The following is a 22,199-nucleotide window of genomic DNA, read 5'->3' as shown; positions in this document are numbered from 1 at the left end:
CAAATAAGCAAGGTAATTCAATTCTGAATTAAAAATTTTTTCAATCACTTGACATCTCAAATCAAAGCAAATGGGTAATGTTACCAATTATATCAATTCGACTCTATATTTCAATACATAAACATATGATGAACAATTAAAATTCTTATGTGATATGCATTTAACTTGTTAACATTTATGCTACAGTAGGGAACCACACTCGAGAAACAGGGTCATGTCCTTGAAAACCAAAGAAGGTTATCACAAAAGAGTCTTTGTAAGAATCCAGCAACAGGATGAGTCCCCAAAATCTATTAAATAAACTATCCCACAGGAAAAGTGAGGCAGATCACACTAGTAAAGGCAACACTATGGAAGCTTATGCAATAGTTATCAAGGGAAACATTTGATACATAATAAAAATATTTAGTTTTAGGAAGCAGTATGATAGGCTCTGATATGGTTGCACTTATGAGTACAGGACTTTCATAGGAAGGAAAGAAATGGAAATTCACTGAATGTTTGTGTTTTGTCATGCATCACTAAATACCTTTGATTACATTATAGCATTGGAAACTAGGAAGCAGAAATGTGAAATAACTTGTTGTAGGCCACACAGTAATAAATGACAGAACTAGGACTTAAACTCCATCTTCTAATTACACATCCATTATTCTTGTCACATCAATACCACTTTATCCTGAACTAGTACTCAAAATATGATAGTGCTTAAAATATTTTCTTAAGCATTTCTAAGGATTTCTGATCAAGGTCAATTCAAATTCCAATTTCAAGGCTAATGAATAAGAAAGTGACCTTTAAAAGGAAAAAAATACGTAAAAAATATACATGCATTCCGGGTGGCATCATGAATCTTCAAACTTTCGATATTCTTTGTGTCTCGTGTAAGGATGAAAAAAGTTATCTATTGCTGTATAACAAACCACAACAAAGTAGAGTAGCTTGAAACAGTAACTTATTCTTGTCTCTTATTGTTCTGTGGATTGGCTGGGATTCGCTGGGCAGTTCTTGCTTGGGGTCTCCTAGGAAGTACAGTCAGATGTCAGCTTGGGCTGAAATCCTCTTTGCCTCTATTGTGCTGGATGTCAAGATGGTTCATTTCTGTGTTTGCTGAGGATGCTGGCTGTTATCTTATTCGGGGCTGCCAACTGGAGGGCCTGCATGTGGCCTCTTCGTGTGACTTGGGCATCTCTCAAAGTGGTGGCTGGGTTCCAAAAGAAAGCATCCCAAGAGGATATATTCCAAAAGACCAGGCTTCTTACAGCCTAGCCTCAGAAGTCCCAGAAAGTCACCTCCACAGCATCCTATTGGTTGAGCCAGTCACTGAGGCCTAGGGGGAGGGATGTAGACTCCATCTTTTGATATGAGAAGCAGCAGGCAATAAGGGAGGGAGGGAGACTGCCCATCTCACCTTAGTCTTTAGCCTCCCATCTGGCATCTGTACTTTACCCAACTGAGTTAGAAGGGGAAATAGATGATACAACTACAATAACACAAATTATTGTGTGGTGTTTTCTCTATCTCTTTGGCACTCTCTCTTTCTCTGGAAACACAGCACTTCTTGAATGAATGGATAAATGAGTCTCTCCCTTTTCCTCTCTACTCCTTTTTTGCCTCCTCACCTTTCTTTTCTTCTTTTTAACTGCAGATGAAAGGTTAAAAAAAAATGTGTTAAGCAGCAACATACTCTAATTAGTAAATCTTATAGTTAGTTTCTACTCAGATCTCCCATTTCATGTCTACCTGCCCGATTCAGTCATCGTCCTATCAGGGAAGGTGATAAGAATGCAAGCAAAGGAGAGAAGAGAGGGAAAAATGGGAAAGCAAAAGTAGATTATCGAGGGAAGAAGGAAAATATAAATGGGAAGGGAAATAAATCAGGAGCACTGAACACCGTTAAGCCCAAATGGCTGAAAAGACAAAGGGAAAGAAGCAAATTTTTCCCTTATGATGCTGCATCCATCCTTCCTTCCTTTCCAATCCATGGCCGCCATCGCCAGCCTAGTCTAACCTTATTTCTTAATGCCTGAATTTTTGCTATATCATCTTACCTAATCTCCCTGCCTAGTTTTTACCCCTTAGAAATCATCAAAAATGGGGCCAGCCCGGTGGTGTAGTGGTTAAGTTTGTGTGCTCCTCTTTGGCGGCCTGGGGTTTGTAGGTTCCCATTCTGGCACAGACCTATACACTGCTGATCAGGCCATGCTGTGGCAGGCGAGCCACGGATGAAATGGAGGAAGATGGGCACGGATGTTAGCTCAGGGCCAATCTTCCTCCAAGAAAAGAGAAAGAAATAAAATAAAATAGATCATCAAAAACACTCCTTTCCTCATGGTGCTCTCAGTTACAAAAAAAGAAAAGAGAACACTAAATGACTTCTGAAGGATTAAGTCCAATAGAAACATTTTAAGAATTTTCATAATCTGACCTAACTTTCCTTGCCACTCTTGTTTCTCAAGTCTCCCATATGTGAAACTCTTTACTCAGCCAGAGCACTCTACTCAATGTATCCAAATACACAGAAAAATGAGACTAGATCTCACTATTACATCATGAAAAATACAAAACCTGAATCAAGGAAAATAACAGACAACAAAAATATTACATTACAGAAAGCAGTGTGGTGACATTATAAGCTTCTAATTATAGCGCTTATGGTCCAGCTCACTTCTCATGAATACAGCCTTCTCCTTTTGTCTTCTGTCCTTTGCTCTAAGGATCCTATCACCAGGAGCATTCCCCGCCGCTCTCTGCCTTCCTAAATCCTGTCTCATCAGGACCCACAACATTAACTGACTAATTTGGAAGACGTGTGATTAACAGAATCATTCTGGACCTGAAGTCCCTTGTTAACACTACAGCATCAGATTTGATTCTCGATGGACACCAAGTCACTCAAATTCCATCTCAGTTTTTACTCTGTAGATTTGTTCAGTATACAGTTGATTAAGAGACCATTCACCCCAGTTTGGTAGATAATTCAACCAGCCTCCAATCCAAAGTTTGTACAACTTTGATTTGTAGTAATTACAAACAGTAATTACAGAAACAGTTAAAACATTCATTGCTAATATTGTAACTCTTTGGGAACCTGATATAAATGCAGTTTTAAAAAAACAGGATACTTGAAGATAGTAACGTACACCGTGATTAACAAGATTTTGTGGTGAGAGTAGTTTATTGTCAGGTATAATTAAAGCTGTAGATGCTATTCTGAAAGTACAGACTTTAGGGGGCAAGGGAAGAGAGTTTTTGAAGCAAAGTACAAATTAGGAATAATTACAGTGATGGTTATGGAATGTCAACATCCATTTCATCATGATGAGCTCAGTCTCCTTCAAAATTCACTTGAGTCCGGGAAAGCATTAGTGTAAGACAAAAGGCAGCTTTGGGAAAAATACCTTTGAAGTATTAAGGAGTAGAGTGATTGGCAGTCAGCAAACATAAAAATGGACGAAAGAGTAAATGTCTTGATCACCTACGGAAAGTGTACACTTGAAGTATCTTATTAAAAAACCAGTTTTCTTTTTCATGTCCAATGTTGAATGCACCTGCAATTGTTGTTTTTTAATCTATTTTGATCCCCAAACTGGATATAACTAAATGTTTTATGGGAGTCTATAAAGGTGATGAAATTATAAAGAAAAGTAAGTGAAAGATTATCAGACAGGAGAGTGGAGGCTTCTGGGGTGATATCAACATTGTATGATTTGACATGAGTGGTGGGTCTGTGGGTGCTCACTTCATTCTCCTTGTTTATGGTTTATGCGTGTTGCTGTTTACAAAGCAGTTATGTAGAAAATCCGCTGACACTACTACCTTCGACAGTTCATTAGCCCAAGGGTGTCTGTTATGCTTTAACCAGGGCTTTGCTCATGTTCCCTTTTGCCCACATGAAGCCAGTTGTGCATTAAGAGATGACACAAACATCTCTTGAAACAAGAGATTTCTTCTTGTTTTCTAGAAGAAGTAGCGAAGCTGGTCTAGCGCTTGGTGATGTTTCCAAACAGTCCTTTTGTGAATGGCCGTGAGAAGATGTCCTTCTTCAGCCAAGGATGAAGTCTTATACTTTGTATTATTTAAAGTACCTGATGCCATGCTACACAACTAGTGAGTGTGCATCCATCCATCTGACAGATATTTATTGACTCACCTACCAGCTGACTGCCTGGGAAGCCAGAGCAGTTTGCCAACTAAGATGGTTAATTGGGATTTGATAAGTGCTATAAAGACACCAGAGATTCAGCAGTTTCTCCCAGCTATGGAACTTATTTTGGCTAATGGATATCACTCCCACTCCCATTTCAATCTTACAAAGGGATGCTAGAAGAGGATTGAGCAGTCAGAAGGTGGAAACTTAATAAAAATTGAAAGTCAGAGACGGGAGGGAATGAAAGCAGCAGAGGAAGAAGGAGGCAGAGACTGGACGGCCAGCAAGGCCTCAGTGCCCTGCACAGTTTAAGCTGAGCCAGGTATTCTTCCTGTTTCCTTGCTTGATCTTTGCTTGATCCTCCCTCTTGCCGACGCCCTCACCTGGAGGAGTCAAGCCCAGCACAGATGCCACTGAGACAGGTCAAAGCCAGGGAAAGGTCCTGGGATCAAAACTTGGCTAAGTATGATCCAAACTTCCAAGCAGTCAGAAGTAGAAAGAGCCAGAAGATAAACCTAACCCATTTTTGAAGGGGTGCCAAAGGTGAAAAGCAGGAAAACCAAAATTACTCATCAAGTCTAAAGGGGGAGCACAGAGCCAGAAGCTGAGAGGAGAAGAGGAGTCAAGCGAGTCAGTGCCAGGTAAAAACAGAAATAGAGAGTTGAAAAAAAAAAAAAAAAACAAAGCAAAGCGAAATGAAGGGTCCAAGACAATAATTGGGAGCATTCCCTGGGGTTTGATAATGGATTTTATGGGTTAGCTTAAGTTAAAAGCAAAAGATGTGAGCAGATACCTTCCTTCCTTCTGACATTATCTCCCACCTTATCAACAGTCCATTGTTACCAAGGCATTAACAACACTTACCAAACAAAGTCTAGAAGCCCTTTGGGCAGTCTTGCTAAGAACCATCTTAGTCTAGACTGATTTGGCCTTGAGGATGACCACATCTCCTCAGGACAGTTCTCCCTGGAGTCCTCCATTGGCTATTTTGGGAAATGACGCACTTGGACAAATGGTCTACCTAAATGAATGGTTCAGGTCTGAGCAGCATGAGACACTGGCAGATAGGAATGCCTCCCTTAGCAGCAGGAAATTCAGCACTTACCATGTCCCATGCGGCATGCTCTCCCAGAATACTTTTAATATGATATCCCAGTGTATTTAACATTTTAAAATTACTCCATTTGGTTAAAATCAATTAGATTTTTTTGAGGATCTTGGTCTTTCTCCAGCCCAGTTTAAACCATAATTTCCTGAAGACTAGGATTATCTCGCCATGTTCTTTTTCACGTCCCCGTCGTTTCTAGTCAAGCCTCAAAACGTGAAGTCTGCACTGTGGGTTCATAGCACCTCAGAGATCATCTCGATTCTCCCCATCCCACGGTGGGAAATTGACCTCAGTGAACGTGGAGTAGAGTGTTTAGTATCAGCCTTAAAATAAGTGTTTTCTTTTTTATTGTCTTTTCTTCCTGTCTGCTTTTCAGAGTAGAAGCAACAGTAATTTAAACTTTTCTACTATGTGACCTACACTCCACAGGTACCTTATAATAGCTGAGCCAGGGCTTAACAAAGGAATTGGGTGTGTGTGGTATTTGTGTGAGCATGTGCTTGTGTGTGTGTGTGTGTGTGTGTGTGTCACAATCTGATTGCCGATGTGGGATGGGAGATGGGAAAGAATGTTTAGGCACTTGTGTATTTATATCAAAGAGATGGTAGGACCCACAAAAAAGAATTCATTTTTTGTGATGTTAATGTTATATTTTGGGGGGAGGTTTTGGGGGAGGAAGATTTGCTTCTAAGGGGTGGACTCATATCTCTGTGTGGGGAGGCTCAGTTATAACGACAACTGAAGTCTCTCCTGGCGTTGGCATATTTCATTCTCGTAGGGAGAAATGCAATGCTCATCCCTCCTCCCTCACACCCCCCACCACTTCCTTGGTGCCCTTCCAAGGTAGGGCCCTTGGTGCTGGCTGCTCATTCCTCCCCCAGGGGTGGCTTTCCAAGGCCAAGAGGGCCAGAGAGGGCTGCTGCCAGAGATGCTTCTGTTCTGGCTCCTTCTCACTCCCCTTCCTGTCTGCTGGGCCTTTTGGTGGCAGCACCTAGTCCTGACGGGGTTAGAGTACCACCCTGGAGCGGATGGTGTGTGCACCAGCAAGCATCCAGTCAATTCATGAGTTATCCTCTGCGTGAGCTGGGCTGTGATGTGCCGTTATCTTCCTGCTCCCATTGTACACTTCACACACCAGCTTTCTCTCCAGACAGTTGTTTGATCACTAACTACTTCGAATATCATGACCATAGGCTCATTTATTTTTTTCTGTTTTAAAGGATGGTGCTGGTGTGCACAGGGAGCAGCCACGTCAATTTACACATTTGCCAAGGTATCCGATTGTGAGCTGCCTATCAAGGTGCTGACTTTAATAAAAGCTTATTACCATGAGCATTATTTAGCATTTATGTGGCTCCTCACAATTGTTTACCCATTATTTCTCAGCGCTCCCCTGTCCAGGTGATCAGTGTTAGCAACCCGCATTGTAGAGGCAATAAATCCGGGGTCCTGGAGAGGTTTTAGTAATATCCCTAAAAGGACACAAAGTGAATAACCACAGAACAGTGACTTTCCTGGAACCCCTTGAAACTGGCCTGGACCCCTCTCCCTCTAGCATACTTGGCGAGTTCACTCATTCCACCATCTGGTTTGCAGACCTGCACAGGGTGGGCTCTTCTCACAGATTGCAGCTCCGATACCCTGAGGCCTTCCCTGGCAACCTTATCTACAACAGCATCCCTTCCCCAAGGCTCTATCACATTCCTGTGTTTATGGACTCCACAGAGCTTAGTGCCACCTGAAGTTATCTCGTTTATGTGAAGTTGTGTGTCTTTGTGTTTGTTGTCTGTCTGCACCATTCAGGAAGGTCATCACTATGAAAATAGCAGTCTTGCCTGGGTTGTTCATGCTGTGTCCATCCTCTTTGTTGAAAGCACCTGTCATTACAGTAGGCACTCAGTAATGCTTGTTGAGAGAATGACAAAGACAGACCCTGTAAATACTGTTACTCACACGTCATTTTCTTTGCCTTTTCATCTCTTTCTGGATTTTCTGGCCATAGTCACACATACAGTCAGTTATTCTCAATTACGCTGGAGCTAATGATCCAGGCTGTGGATGGCCCAGGTCCTTGGCTTCCTTCCCTCTCTGGCTTCCTCTCCTCTGGAGATTCCTCCAGATCTTTCGGTCTTTTCTGGCCTTAGTTGAGAGGGGTCGAGAGGAGAGTAGGGCAATGAAAGTCCTATTAGACAATTTTGCAAGTTCTAATAGCTTTTGACAGGTACAAAGTTGAAATTATTGATCTGAAGATTTATTTTTTACCTTATTTGTGGATTTAAAAAAATGCCTCTGTTTTATATATGCAGTACAGTGAAAAGTGCTTTGAAGAAGTTAAAAACACTGGATAAATGTAAGAGAGAATTATGTATGTATGTAGTCCCATTAACCTTGGTAATTGAGACTTGGTTGTAGATTTAAAATATAATTAGTTTTGATAGAACAGTAGCTCACACTTTTCTAATGGGTAGAGCCAGACGAGGCTTAGAAAACGTACCTTTGGTAGATTTTATTTTTGAGCCATCAAATCAAGACAAAGCTTACAATTCCTTCAGAGGCTAAAAGGGTGGCAGTAGTCGTGATTTCTCATCAACAAGTAAGAATAGGCAAATGGTCTTAAACGATTGAGTTTTCTTGCTTCAAATTTCAGGACAATGAGAATACAGTTTCCTCCGAAAAAATCTTAGGCTGATCTTGGAAGAAAGACCCCCTGGATCATCTAAAAATAAAGTTTTCTATTTAAAGGTTGGTTTTAATGTTCATTATAGCCCTATGTGCTACCAGAAAATGGTTTGCCTTTTTGTTTTAAACATAAGGAATCAATGTAACGCCTTATACCTGATAACCTGTGCTGTTGTATTTGGTCCTCCCTACAACTCTGTCCATAGATATTATTGTTGCCACTTTATAGAAGAAAAAACGGAAGCAAAACCATTAAGTGCCTTCCCCAAGGTCTTAAAAGAAGTCACCAAGAAGGTGGTGTGGCTCAAGTCTCCTGACTCCAGTTTACTATTTCCCACAATAATGTTGGAAAACCACATTGGAACGGGAAGACTCATTCCAAGTACTGCTGTCACACCAGCAAGCTTCAAAGGTCAGGCAGATATTTTACTTTACGGTTAAATTGGCCACGTTTGCTCAGTGTGTGCTATATCCCAGGCCCTGTGCTTTGCCCTGGGAGGATTCTGGGAAAGTAAAAGACGGATTAGACTTTTCTGGCTCTTACAAGCTGGTGGGAATGGGAGACACATACATACAAACGTGGAAGGGCAAGGGGGACAGTGCACTAAGAGAGATACACAGCTCTGTGGGAGCAGGGGAGGAGCAGTCTCTGAACACGTTCCAGGAAAGGAGTCACCTTCCATGCCAAGATGAACTTTGCATGAATAAAGATTTAAGTGAGGAAAGATTGAGAAGAGTGAAGAGGGGAATGGGGTGTCGACCAAATTTCATCCACCTGCAATTTTACTTACTCAAATTTTATCTACCACGGCAAGAAGTTAGTGTCTAATATTTTAAAATTACTTTTAAATACAAGTATTTGCGTATTAGTTATATAAATAGAGGTAAACACCAGAACAACTGTGATAGAAACGGCTCAAGTGGTTTCCATGGGGAATGGAACTGGGGGGATAGGAAGGATTGGGGTTGTGAGGTGGGGGAGGGCCTGCCGTGGTTCTTTATAAAGCCTTCAGTACTATTTGGTTTTAAAGGCACAGGTATGGATTCCTTAGATAAATATTAATTTTTAAGTGAGCCTTAAAGAATGAGTAAGGTTTCTCCAAGGAGAGGGAGGAGGTGGGTATTTATAGCAGAGGACCCAACATTAACAGAGAGAGGCGGCAGGAGAGCAGAGGGAAGAGCAGGTGACCCATTAGGATGACTGTGGAACACACCTCCCTGCGTGGGGACACCTGAGCTGGTGCTTGATTGCAGAAGGCCTTGGATAGAAGGGCGCGCACAGAGACACACACACACACACACACACACACACACTCTCATGTGGTTTTCGGCAGGAAAGCAATAAAGGGTATTGGGCAAAGGGGTGATATGCTCAGAACTGAGCTTTACGTACAGCAGTGGTTCTCACCTTGGAGATTACCTTGCTTGTTAAAATTGCTGGGCCCCACATCAAAGTTTCTTCTTGAGTAGGTCCAGAGTGAGGCCCGAGAATCTGCATTTCTAATAAGTTCCCAGGCAATGCTAATGCTGCTGGTCTGGGAACCACAATTTGAGAAGCAATAATAGAGTAATCTGGCAACAAGGAGAAGTCGAGACTAGAGTAGTGGGAGAAGGAAGGTCAAGGGACTGTTCCACTAGGACAGAGCAGAAGGAATGGGGCCCTGATGGTTAGTGACGGTGAGAAAGTCCAGAACAGCAATCAAGAAAACAGACTGACGGCTTCAAAGGATAGAGGACCATTGGGCCATGTTCTGGGTCACACCAAATCACAAATCACTGTTAAATCTCCAGTGCTTGGGCCAAGTATGCCAAGAAGCACCTGAAATTCATTTTTAAAGCAGCAATCCTGTCTAGAAATTAAGCTGTGAGTTTTGCCTTACTTTCCCTTTCTTCCCCATCTCTAACCTCATTCTAGTGCAATTTAGGTTACAAAAGCATCTTCCAGGGAGAGCATTCATATCTGCACGTGGTCAGAAAGTGTATCTGTCTGTATATATAAAATCGTATTAAAGCTGGTTTCCTTATTATTTCATTTTAGAACATCCCTGTAGCTAAATGGTGTTCAAAGTAAACATGGAGAACAGAAAGCATCCATCTCTACCTAGTGGGGCAAAAAATGACTGAATTCCCATACCATATAAATACCCCATGAAAAGACAGAGGAATCCTTGATCCACCCAACATTCACTGAGTATCTGCCTTGTGGCAAGCACTGCGGATGTGCTTGGATACAAAGATAAATAAAACGTGGGCTCCACTCCCAGCAGTTCAACATCTAGCCGTCTTTGTCCCATGCTCTTAAATCTTGCTAAGGCTTGGGTTTTGTTTGTAATAGAAATTCTAAAGCAGGGACAGAAGAAGTTATCTTTTCTAAATTGCCCACCTCTGTTGTCTGATTATTCCACTGAGGAAAACACTTGGTCCTGGATTACTTCGCTGAGCTCAGATATGTTTTGCTGACACACAGAGTCTGGGCAGCATCCGGCCCCCCGTTTACTCCCTGGTCTTTAAGTCTAGTAAGTATTTTATCATTTACACCTTTCGATGTCCAAAGAGAGTGCCGCTCGGGGTTTAACACATGTAATTTCCTTTACTACCTCCCCAAATAACAGGGTCATTTCAGGACCAGGACAGTTTGGCACTGGGACGTGTTTCCCAGAAGTACTAATAGTTCGAGAGAGGAGCAAGTGTCTTCACATCTGCAGGTCTGGGTGCCGAACTTTCTACTGTCGGTGAGAATCATGTCCCAGTGAAAATGTAGAAGTGAACCAACCCTCAAAGGGATAAGGTGACAGGGAGTGGTGTTTACTTGAGTCAGAGAGTAACTGAAAATGACTTCTGCAGCTGGAATAAAACAAAGGGTTGAAGGTCAACTTCCTCTTTGATTTTGGCTAGTCAGCAGTTCAAGCAGCCTTTTCAAATGTTTCGTGTCTGCTGACTTGTCCAACTCTATAAAAGACCCCACATCTTGCACCAACCTGTACCTCTTGGGCACTGGAGCGAAACAAAAGGAAAAATGTTCCGTCTTATTAGAATTAATGAAGTCATGCCACTCACATCCGTCCACGTTACTCCACTTTGGTCACCACCATTGTGGTCCATGCTGACATCATTTCTCTCGTAGATTACTGCAGTGGCCTTCTCACTGGTCTCTCACATCCTGTTTACCCCATCCAAAGCATTCTTCACATTAAATCACTGTAATTCATTAATTCACAGTAATCTTTTGGAAACTCAAATAATACAACTAAAATCTGAATACCCTACACATATAAAGAAATCCTAACTTAAAAATTTCCCCTGGCTCCCCATTGCTCCAAAGACTTAACTAGTTCATTTGGCCCAGAGAACTCTGCTTAATCGGTGCCTCCCACGCTTTTCCCTCTTCTTGCTGCATCACGTTCCTCCCTCCTCACTCTCCCTGCTCTCATCACCCAGATTCCTCTGCCTGGAACACTTCTCCCTCCCTGCTTTGCCAAGTTGTCTCCTACTCACCTTTTACCTCTTAAGCCTTATCAGCTCCTGAGGGGTGGGTGAGGAAGACCCTCTTCTCCTTGGTTAGGCCAAATCCCCATGTTTTAAACTCCCTTGGCACCGACAACCAGCTCATGAACCCTTCATAGAATGTAACATGGGACATTTACACAATCTCGTATGATTAATTTCTGCCTGATCTCCCCTCTAGACTGTAAGATCCATGAAGGCAGAGACTCTACCTTTTTGCTTACCATTGTATTCTAGACCCTGGCATAGTGTCTGGCACATGTTAGGTACTAAATAAATTCATTCTGAAGGAAGGAAGAATGAATGAGTGGTAAATTGATACTTCTAAAATAATAAAGAGGAGGCCTAGCATTTTAAATGAGTGATAATAATGGGGTAGCACATATTAAACTTCTAGTGTTAGGTAAAGACTGTTCAAAACTCTTTACTCATTCATTCCAGTTCCGAGGACCAACCCTATGAGTACACATCAGTATCTGCACATAATAGATGAGATCTGAGACTCAGGCTACTTGTGCAAGGCCAGGCAGCCAGTGTAAGGTGAAGCCTTAACAGTTGTCAATATTGTTACTCTATTTATTACTATTCTCACCTTGGTGGAGTTCCTAAGAGTGCCATCGTCAAAGGGGGTGGTGTTGGGCAGGCACAGCCCGCCCCCAGGCCTCTGAGCGCCTTCTCAGGCTGGGCCTGGAGTGAGAGTTTGGGGGCCCAGGGGCTGTGAGGGCCTGCCCACCGTAATGGAAATGGCAGATGGAGGAAAGGATCCTTCAGGCTGGGCAGTGGGGAAGGTCACTCAGGCATCCAGAAACCTTCCTCAGAACCTGTCTTTGAATTAAATCTCAACTCATATCTTCCAGAAGCCTGAGGTGAGATGTCTGGCCGTGTTGCTAGTGCCGTCGCCCTCAAGAAGCCAAACAGGCTCTCAGAGTCTCTCAGGCCCTGCCCCCGGACGTGGCCCCTCCCCAGAGCATGCTGGGCAGGACCTCCCCATAGATCCCTCCCATTGCCAATGTATTCCTCCAGAGGATTCTGAGCTCTGCTTGGTGTTTCCAGCTGTGATGAGGTAAATGTAGTCTTGGTCCTCTGGAAAAGTAGATAATTAAGGCAGATAGTCCACACATGTGAAAGTGTTGTGACTTGGAAAGGGTGGGCAGATCCCAGGTTGGGAGGATTAAGGAAAGCATTGAGGGAAACCTTTCAGTATGGTGGGAAGGAAGGAGGAAAGAAGAGATGGAGGATCTCATTTTGGTTTTGGTTTTGTTTTGTTTTGAAGTTTTTATGAAGAAAAGTTCCCATCTGATGACTTCTCTGTTTCCCTCTGGTGGTCCAGCACATATGATCAATGAGCGAGGAGTGTGGACAAGGTGTAGGAAAGTGGAATTGTTTTGAGAACTTAGGCAAGCGAGTTGACTGAGAAAACAATCACAGAAGCTCCCCCGAGACAGGGCCTCTGTTTGTTGCCTCCACTGGGTGTCCCAAGTGCTTGGAAGAGCGTCTGGCACATGGTAACACAGGAGGAATGACTGGATTCTGAGGCAGTGGTGGAGCTGAGCAACAGATGTAGAACAGAAGTTTATGGGGCACAAACACACTTGTGTGATTTTATCCAAGAGGAAGCAGGCCCTTATTTGAAGGCAGTTCTAAAACAGGCAGAGTTGGATTTTGCTAGACAGGACGAATGAAAGAAGGGGGTAGGCTGTTTAGAGCAGAGCAGTATATTTAGGTTTAGGATTAAGTGATGCCCCATGAAGTTTTCCTTGGAGAGGGAGGAAATGAAGACAAAGGTTGTCAGGTAAGCAGGGGAAAGTACGGAGTGGCTTGTAGTTCCTGAATAGGTTGAGGCATTAGCATGCTGAGGGCAGAAGCTGAGAGGATAAAGGGAGGAATGTCAGACTGTATTTTTTCAGAACACACAAGTGTTGCTGGTGATAAGTTCTAGGATATGGCCATAACTGAACTGGAATGAAGGTAAAGGACTCTAAGATGAGAAGGAGCAGACAGTGAGAGATCAGATCATTGGATGGTCTATCTGCATGGATGTTGGGGCCTCTGATTGATTCCTTCCCCTTTGAGTTCCTTTCCTGTCCACAGAATTGGCATTTCCTCTAACTCTAACCTTCAGTCCATGGCATGACTCTGGACAAGAAGGCAGAAATGGGGTGGTGAGAGAGAGGGTTGAAGTAGACATCCGTTTTGTTTTTGTTTTTATTTTGACAGTCAGCATTCACTCACCTTCTAAAAATAGTCCTTCTTTTGCCCTCTGGGGATCTAACCCCGTTGTCAGTTTCAGTCCATGTGAAGTGGAGCTGTTTATCACTAACGCTCTTACTTTAAAGGAGGGCATTGAAGTCAGGCTTGGCCAAAAAGATTGGTCCATGCTTTTGGCAACAGTGATTGGTCAGGGATGGGCATGTGACCCAACAGGAAACAATAAGGCACAGTGGGACTTTTGAAGGGACTAGTGGGAGAAACAACCCATTTTTAGCTGCGCTTTTAGTTTGGAAGATGTAGCTACGAACTTGCCAGACAGACTTACAAGGTAGCCAGTCCAGAATCTAGAGCAGAGAAATGGATAGAAACTGAAACTTGATGACATCAGCTGAGCCCCAATATGAATCCTCCTGCGTGAGGGCAGCCTTACTCCCAGAGCTTTTTCAGGTGCCTGAGTCAACAGATCCTGTTTTTAAAGTCAGTTGAATTGCGCTTGCCATCATTTACATCCAAAGAATCCCTCACAGCCTAAGGGGGCTCTCCATCCCTGGCTCCCTCTTCTGTGCTAGCACTCTGAATATATATTACCTTCTCTGTCCTTCAGGTCGTGCCCTTCTATAAAAGAGGGTAAAGAAACCTACTTCAAAGCATTGTAAAGTTTAAATGGGATAATATACATAAAAAGCATAAATTTGTTTCACAACATTGAAGTACAATAAGCAGTACTTAATTTTTCTAAATTAAATTAAATCTGGCTCAAAGACCCCATTTTAAAGGGTAGGAAGATATACAATAGTAGTCATTAATGGGAGCTTTTTGCCTATTTAGTTAAGTATTCACCATCAAATATGTAGGTAAGAGCCTGTGATCTTGAGTCCATCTTGGTTGCCCCTGGGACTTTCATTGCCCAAGCCCTTCAGGCCCATTGAAAGGCCAGTGGCTGCACAGCCTCTGTGCTAAGTGTGAGCAATGCCGTGTCTTGCGACAGCTCTCAAGATGATGGGGCTTGATGATTAGTCATCTCAGCATCATCACTTCATCCCTTAAAACATTGTGCTGTCTCCTAGAGGACTTCCACACAGAACCCGTCCACCTAAGGGACTCGTCTCTGGAGCCACTGCTACCTTTAGGCAACTCTCCTTCGCTCACCCCAGCACTTGTGTCAACCCCTATCTCCTCTCTCCTTGGAGCAGCCAGCTAAAGTCTCCTCCCACATGAGGGTCTGGACAGGACTGCACAACAGGTGTCTCACAACTTCTGCTTGGGTTCAGGAAACATGAAAGCCATTAATAACTCCTGAACCCAGAAGCCCAGAACTTCCTGTAAGACAAATGAGGAAAGGTAACTTTTATTCCTTCTGGAATCCCCTCAGGTGGAGGGTAGAAACAGCATTATCCTGCTTCAAATGAAGGTTGCCTCAAGCTGGGCAAGAATCCCTGCAAAGGAAAATTACCTACTCTTGTCAGCCCAACCCCCTCCCACAGTGAAGCATTGCTAAACTTGCATAATACTCAGTTCCTTCTCTACCTCCTGGCCCCCATAGAAGGAAGGAACAGACCCCGAGTCTCCTGGGAGAGATAGGGAGGCAGCCTCCACAAATCTCTGAGCTTCCACTTGGCCTCCCTAAGGAAGACCAAACGTGTCCTTGTGACCCCAGGAAAATAGCCTAAATTAGGCTCTGATCCAGGGCCAATGGAAGTTCCAGAGGAAAGGCCTCAAGAGGAGCCCCGGGGCCAGCCCCGTGGCCAAGTGGTTAAGTTCACACGCTCCGCATTGGCGGCCCAGGGTTTCACTGGTTCGGATCCTGGGTGTGGACGTGGCACTGCTCCTCAGGCCACATTGAGGCGGCGTCCCACATGCCACAACTAGAGGGACCCACAACTGAAATATACAACTATGTACTGAGGGGATTTGTGGAGAAAAAAAGAAGGAGAAGATTGGTAACAGTTGTTAGCTCAGGTGCCAATCTTTTAAAAAAAAAAAAAGAGAGAGAAGAGCCCCTTCTCATAGCCTGGGCCCCTTCATTGTGGCTGCAGATTACGGCACAGTTCTGAGTGTTAATCCATGTGAAGGCTGCCTCAAGAAAGCTGATTCCCTTAGGCAGCACCTGGTACCAGAGAAATTCACAGTGCCTGAAGCTGAGATCTGGGGTTCCCATACCCAAGCCACATCAAGGTACCAGTCAATTCATGCATTTTATTCGCCCTGACATTAGGTTTGGAGTGTGGGCTTGAGGGTATAAAAATTCAGGTAACCCATTCCCATCACATTCTATGTCACTGAAAATTCTTCAGGTGCCACAGAGTACCATGTAAATGAGACCCCCACCCCCACCCCCCACGCCCCCCAAGCTGCACAGCACTGATCTCTGGGTATAAGCAGCAAGCCCATGAAATCTAGAGAAATTCCTCCTCATCTCTCCAGTCACTGTTCAGCTAATACGTTTTCCTTCTTTTGGTAAGAGTCCTGCTTTCCCATAGGAACTGGAATCTGGGAGAAAGGAAAACAGTACTAGAAGCAGAACAAGAGTGTGGGATCACTCCTGGGTGGTACTGTCACCTCATTTGGACAGTTCACTGCCTAGATGTGCTGAGTGTGCAAATTCTGTCTCGTTGCCTCATCCAGTGTTTCTCTGAATAGAAGCAAATATCTGGGCACCAGGTATGACTTGTCTTGTGACCCCAGCCAGTAAGTCAGCCCTTTTGAGCCACCACCTCTCCCTTGGTTAGAAGCTCTTTGGCAATGGGTTCATGGAAAACATCCCAGAATGGGAGCTACATGCTGAATTCCCTAGTACTGGCTTTGCCATCGATTGTGTGATTCATTCTCTCTGATGTTCAAGCTGTGAGAAGCAAATTTGAAATGATGGATGTGCTATATTAAATATATCAATAAGAGCAGAAGTTAAACCTTGCAAGCTGTAGGGTTTGCTTCCTCGATAAGCCTGGCTATCTCTATGGGAACTGAAGGTTGCTTCTTTAGGGCTATAGTCGGGGAGCTAGAGCAGAGTGGAGATTTGGTGGCGGAGCGAGGATGAGCCGTCTTGCTCCTAATTTTTCCTCCCCTCTAAGTCTGAATACTGGCAGTGGTGAGGCAGGTGGTTCTAAGGGCTCCTTTCACTTTACCGTTCATGATGACCCCACACCGCCTTTACCTCCATGCCACCTTTCCCTGCTTCTTTGGATGCTTCAATCTCTTTGATGTTTTTCTTACCAGACGTTTCTCCGCTTAGCCATTAAACAGCTTTACCTTTGATGACGTGGATATGGATGAGCACAAGGATCCACTTGGTCCCTTTGGTCACTTTTGCTTCAGTGAACTCAGTGGGATGTCCAAGAAGAAACCCTTGTGTTAGGAAGAGTTCTAAGAAGGTTTCAAAGATCCCTTCTTTTGCTAGTCACACCCTTGTATAAACTGCTCCCCTTGAGTGTAAGCTGGACCTCGTGATTTGCTTCTGACTAATAGAATAAGGGAAAGGTGATGGGATATCATTTCCCTCGTTAGTTTACAAGATTGTGACTTCTGTCTTGCTAGCAGACTCTCTCCTGGCTTTGATGAAGCAAGCTGCCATGTTGGAGAGGCCTACATGACAAGGAACTGAAGGTTGCCTCCGGCCAACTCCAGCCAACGGCCATCCAGGAATTGAGGCTCTCAGTCCAACAGGCCTTGAGGAACTGCATCCAGCCAGCAGCTATAGAAGTGAGCAAAGAAGTGTGTACTTCCCCAGTCAAGCCTTCAGCTGAGACCCCAGCCCCAGCTGCCACCTTAATTGCAGCCTTGTGAGAGACCTTGGAGCAGAGAACCCAGGTAGGCCTTGCCTAGATCCCTCACCAACAGAAACTATGAATTAATAAATACTTGGTTTTTTAAGCCACTAACTTTTGGGGTATTTGTTATATAGTAACTAACACACCCCTAAATTACTGTAACCTTGGTGTAAGATGTAGCATGGCTGGGAAGGCAGGCACCAAATGAGAGGACAACCTCCTTGACAACATTCCTGGAGACACTGTCTTCAATCTCGAAGACTATCCCAAGTTCTCTTAGCTGCAGTGGTATCATTGTGCTCCCCCCAGCCCTGATTAGTCTCCAGGAGGTGAGGCCTAGGTAAGGTAATGCTGGGTGGAGTGGATGGCCAGGATGTGGGGTGTTAATCTGTCTGGAAGGGACATTTTGAGCTCGAAGTGACCCTCAGGGATCATGAGGTGTGATGATAAGGTCATTCTTCCCCTCCTCATTTTTTCTTTCCTTTTCCACTCACTCCACCATTCCTTTTTCCCTACTTGTTGTCTCCTTTTGCCCCAAATTCTGGGTGGCTGCCTGACGACCATTCCTACAAATGATAGCCAGGTGATCTCTTGGTCTTGCAATAATTCTACCAAGCTGGGCATCCTGAGGAAGTTTCCCTCGGGAGCGTCTCTGCCCTTTCCTTGAGGTGTCCTCACATGCAGGGAGACCTCATTGTTGAGCTCAGAATGTGCCTTCCAGACAGATTACCACCCCACATATAACAGATTCTTCGGTGGGACCCACCCAGTTCCTGGACCCTGCCCTGGCCACTCCAGTGTCCACAATCGCAAAACCCACCCATACGCACACCTGCACTGACTGCTCACCTGTGAGATACTCAGGAATCAGCAACTTTTTCTAAATGAAGGTAAGTTACCGTTTTCAGGAAAAGATTCATATCTCTGGTCCTTTTCAGAGCTGCAAGGTCTCTCCTCCCGTCTGCTCCAGGAAGGGTAGAGGAAGGGGAAGGGTGAACTGCCCCCCATTTTCGTTAGGGTCAGCTGAGGCGTGGGGACGCGGCCCACCACCCAGACCTCCTGAGGGAGAGAAAGGCTCTTAGGAGCAGGTGACATTCATTCCTCACCAAGAGATCCAAGAGCAACATTTCCCCCTGCCACTCACCTCAGGGCCTAAACACCCCCACACTTCCAATTCCAAAACTTTCTGAGGCAACAAGGGGAAATTCTGGCTGTATCCTTCCAGAGGAACGCATCCCACCCTGCAGCTGTGTATAGTTCAGGATAGTGAGGGAGCAGATGGAAAGACAAGTTGAGCCAAGTTCTGGACTTGAAGGGTTCTTCTCATTTTGAGAAGGCCCGGAAGTTTTTAGAGTAAACTTTTTGTACTTTTTATGAAAAAGTAAAGTGTTTTAAGTACAGGACATCTGAGTAAGGTCAAATACAGGACCCAAGATAAGACTGAGAAAGCCACTGTCAGGCCCCCTACAAGGGACTGGTCATCTTGCAGAAACCAAATGAGGAAATCAGTCAGAGCTGACTTCCCTCCTTCCTTTCCCTGAGCATAAGCGCTGGGAACCCCAAACCCACTCCCCCAAAGCACCACACAGAGAACACTACTCTCTCCTAGCAGAAACATTTATTGAGGACGATCAGTATTCTTGGTTGTGCTAACCATGGTTCTCATCAGAGGATGTGTTCTCGTGAAAATGGCAATGCTTTCTCAACAAGGACTGAATGATTTCTTTGGGGACATTTTTCCTCCCTGGAAGTGTTGGAGAAGCATTTCCTGTTTGAATAGAAGAGTCAGATCTCTGAACACAGTGCTTTCATTAGAGGTGAGGGTGGCCGGAGGGACGTGGCATACATCATGCATGCAGGTGGGTCTTGGATGGGGCACAGACTCCCTTTAGGGTGGGGAAGGGGGTTGACTCTGGCATAAATGCTGGTCCTTGAAGGCCACAACTTTCCAGGGCTGTCTGATCCTGTCTCTTTTCTGTCTAACCCTTGTACGAAAACTCTTGTCAGGAGGGACAGCATCTTGGCTGCAGGATGTGGTCCTTGCCCATTCCCCTGGCTGTGGGTCAGAGAGAGCCCCGTAGTTGGAGGGATGTCCCTCGTCAGGCTCTACCTGGGCCTGCAGTTCCCCCTTCTGCTGACTTAACTCTGCAGCCTCAGGTTCGTATCTCCATGCCGGTTTCTCCTCTAGGATCTTCCCGATGGCTGCCATGAGCTCATGAGCTTCAGGAGGCCCACAGCTCACGAGAGCTGCACTTTGAGCTGGGTCTCAGAGCGGTGCAAAGGTTGACGTGAACTTGGCTTTTTGCTGGGGACTTTCCTGCCCTGTGATTTTTTTCTTGGAATTAATCCACTGAAAAAACTGCCTCATTTTTTTTCTGAAGTAACTTTCAGGAGGAAACTGTTCATTCTGTGACAGATACGGGAAAGTGCCCTCTAATTCTCTGTCCTCAATAGAGTGGCTCTTCTTTCTGGCTTTAGACGTCCCAACTCCTGAATCCTCGCTTCCACATTCTCCTGCTCTGGAGTCCAGAGGTCTCACTGTCTTTGCAGCTGGTGGGAAATTCCTATCCTGGCATTTCCATGAGACATGCTTAGAGGCCCAGGGTTCCCGCCAATCCCCATTGTCCTCCAAGTGGACTTGCAGCACCTGGGAAGCTCCCATGTCCCCACTGGAGACGCTCTGGGACTGAGTCAGTGAGGAGTCGGAAGGCAAGCTATCTGAAGTAAGGGATATGTCAGCGGGAGAGCCTTTAGGCTGGCTATGTTCCCTGCTCTTCAATTGAAACTTCAACTCGGTAAGGAGCTGTTTTTTAATGTCTGATGGCTTGGAATCTTGGGGAACTGGTATTTTTGGTGAGGGACATTGACTGGTCAGGGTAGTTTCTACTTTGCTCACATTGATATTTACCATTTGGGAGCTTCCCAACTTGTTGGTTGTCAAGATGTCACAAGATTGTGATGTAAGAACGCACAGCTCCTCAGCCTTGAATATCTCCCTGAAGTTCATGGTGGACGTGGAAAAATGTTTTCAATTCTTCTCCACCATCTTTTGGCCCTGAATCATGTCCTCTCTATCACTGGAACTCACATTCTCATCCCTTGGCACATGTCCAGCCCCAGCTTGCCTTGTGGGCACCTCTCGGCTGCATCTGTTATTGTCTAGTGCAGTCTTACTCTGACTCACTTTGTCTATAAAGCTGTGTGTGAGGATCTCTGAAGTCTGTCTGCCATGCTCGATTGACTGGATGTCCTTGGCAAGCTCCTGGTCGCTATCAGAGTGGGATGGTTTTAGGGCCCCCTGTCCTTCGTTGCCCGCAGATGAGGTAGCAGGGAGTGGAAGATCCAGGATGGGGACTGAATTCGTTGTTTGCACCTTATTTCCCTGAAAACTTTTAGAGCTTCCCTCAAGGGGCTTGGAAACCTCAAATTCCTTTCCCTTACTTGGAGTCTTATTTCGTTTGTCACCTATGTCTTGACCCCCTCTTATTACTTACAGAACAATCATTTTATTCTATTTTTCCCTTTTTCTCCTCCCTTCCATTTTTAAAATCATGTTGTTTTTAGAAAACAAAATTGGTATTTTATTTTTCCACCCTTGTAACCATCTTTATTTTACTTAGACATCTACAACTTAATGTATTTCACGCTCACCATCATAATGCTTTTTGAATTTTGCCCCAGTTGACACTCAGCCAATTTTTGAGTCCCAGTCTGTCTAAGTGGAGTTGCCTTTCCTCCAAACCCCTATTGTAAGGGTGGGTATGTGTGCAGTCCATGGTGAGACCCCCATATATCTGTAACCTGGTGCATAGTCTGGGACTCACCTCTGGTTCATGAGCTGCAGATGTTCTGGGGGAGACCAACCATGGCTCCACCAAGGCCGTGAATATCAGAGGCGGCACTTCCATCCTGATAGGTGAACTGTACACATTAAGGGCAAGATCTTGTATATTCCTATTAAGCATAGATGGACGGAAGGCAGCAAGATCACCTTCCCAAAGAGGGGGATGCCATGCCTGATGACCTCCCTGCAGATAGTGTTTAGTATTCAAAGAACAGCCCAGTGCCTTTTTGGAATAAGGCATCAGTGTGCTGTGCAGTGCCTGGATCAGCCTCAAGGTGGTGATGCCTGGATCAGATTGAGGAGGGGGCGGGGGGAACAGGACAGGGTCACCATATGGATGATGATGTGGCATAAAGCTTTGTTCTACCAGCAAGGTCCTTCTTTCCCCTCTTCATTTTTTCTTTCCTCCTGGCTTACTCCAAGTCATCTTTTCCTTACTCTCAGCTTTATTTTATCCTGGGAGGTAGGTGGCTACTTGGTCAACATTGTTACTACTGGCAGCTGAGTGATGCTTTTGCTCTGCAACAAAATATCATTTGGCAGTCTGAAGAAATACCTACAGAGGGGAACCACTTCCCCCAGGTGCCTTTCCAGTAGGGAAACCTCAGTGTAAAGTTTAAAGTATTCTTCCCTAACACATTAATATGACTCACATGACAGATTCTTAAGGCGTGTCTGTGCTGTTGCTAGCCCCTCCCCCACCAGCCCAGGATCCACTGCAGCAATACCCTCCCCCACCCCCCAAATCCCATTTAGGGTTCACCCCCTGTGGGGTCCTCTGGTCACTGACCTCTAAATCATGATGAAGCCACTGTTTTTTCTTCATTGTTGTTTTATGAATTGCATACCTATTCTTGACCCTCTTCGGATAGAGAACACCTGTCTTCCCTACTCTCTGAAGGATGTAAAACATTCAGTGAGCGGAAGGTGTGGGCA

At 44.7% G+C, this 22,199-nt stretch overlaps 1 protein-coding gene across 49 annotated transcripts in view; it reads left to right on the top strand.

The window, feature by feature from the left end:
• Window positions 1-22,199, top strand: part of LOC138917406 (olfactory receptor 2AE1-like) — a 407,962-nt gene that overhangs the window by 287,924 nt on the left and 97,839 nt on the right. For 48 of the 49 annotated variants that reach the window (XR_011425363.1, XM_070233603.1, XM_070233642.1 and 45 more), the window contains exons 6-11: window positions 3,965-8,000; window positions 8,144-8,349; window positions 10,384-10,453; window positions 10,550-10,669; window positions 12,299-12,504; window positions 17,187-17,459. The gene's annotated coding sequence lies outside the window, so the exon portion shown is untranslated. The remainder of the gene's footprint in view (window positions 1-3,964; window positions 8,001-8,143; window positions 8,350-10,383; window positions 10,454-10,549; window positions 10,670-12,298; window positions 12,505-17,186; window positions 17,460-22,199) is intronic. The other variant, XM_070233645.1, reaches the window with a different exon arrangement.

This window comes from Equus caballus, chromosome 14 (genome assembly GCF_041296265.1).
Source record: "Equus caballus isolate H_3958 breed thoroughbred chromosome 14, TB-T2T, whole genome shotgun sequence".
Lineage (NCBI taxonomy): Eukaryota > Metazoa > Chordata > Mammalia > Perissodactyla > Equidae > Equus > Equus caballus.
The sequence above is the reverse complement of the archived record's forward strand: the minus strand, read 5'-3'. Positions and strand labels throughout refer to the sequence as shown.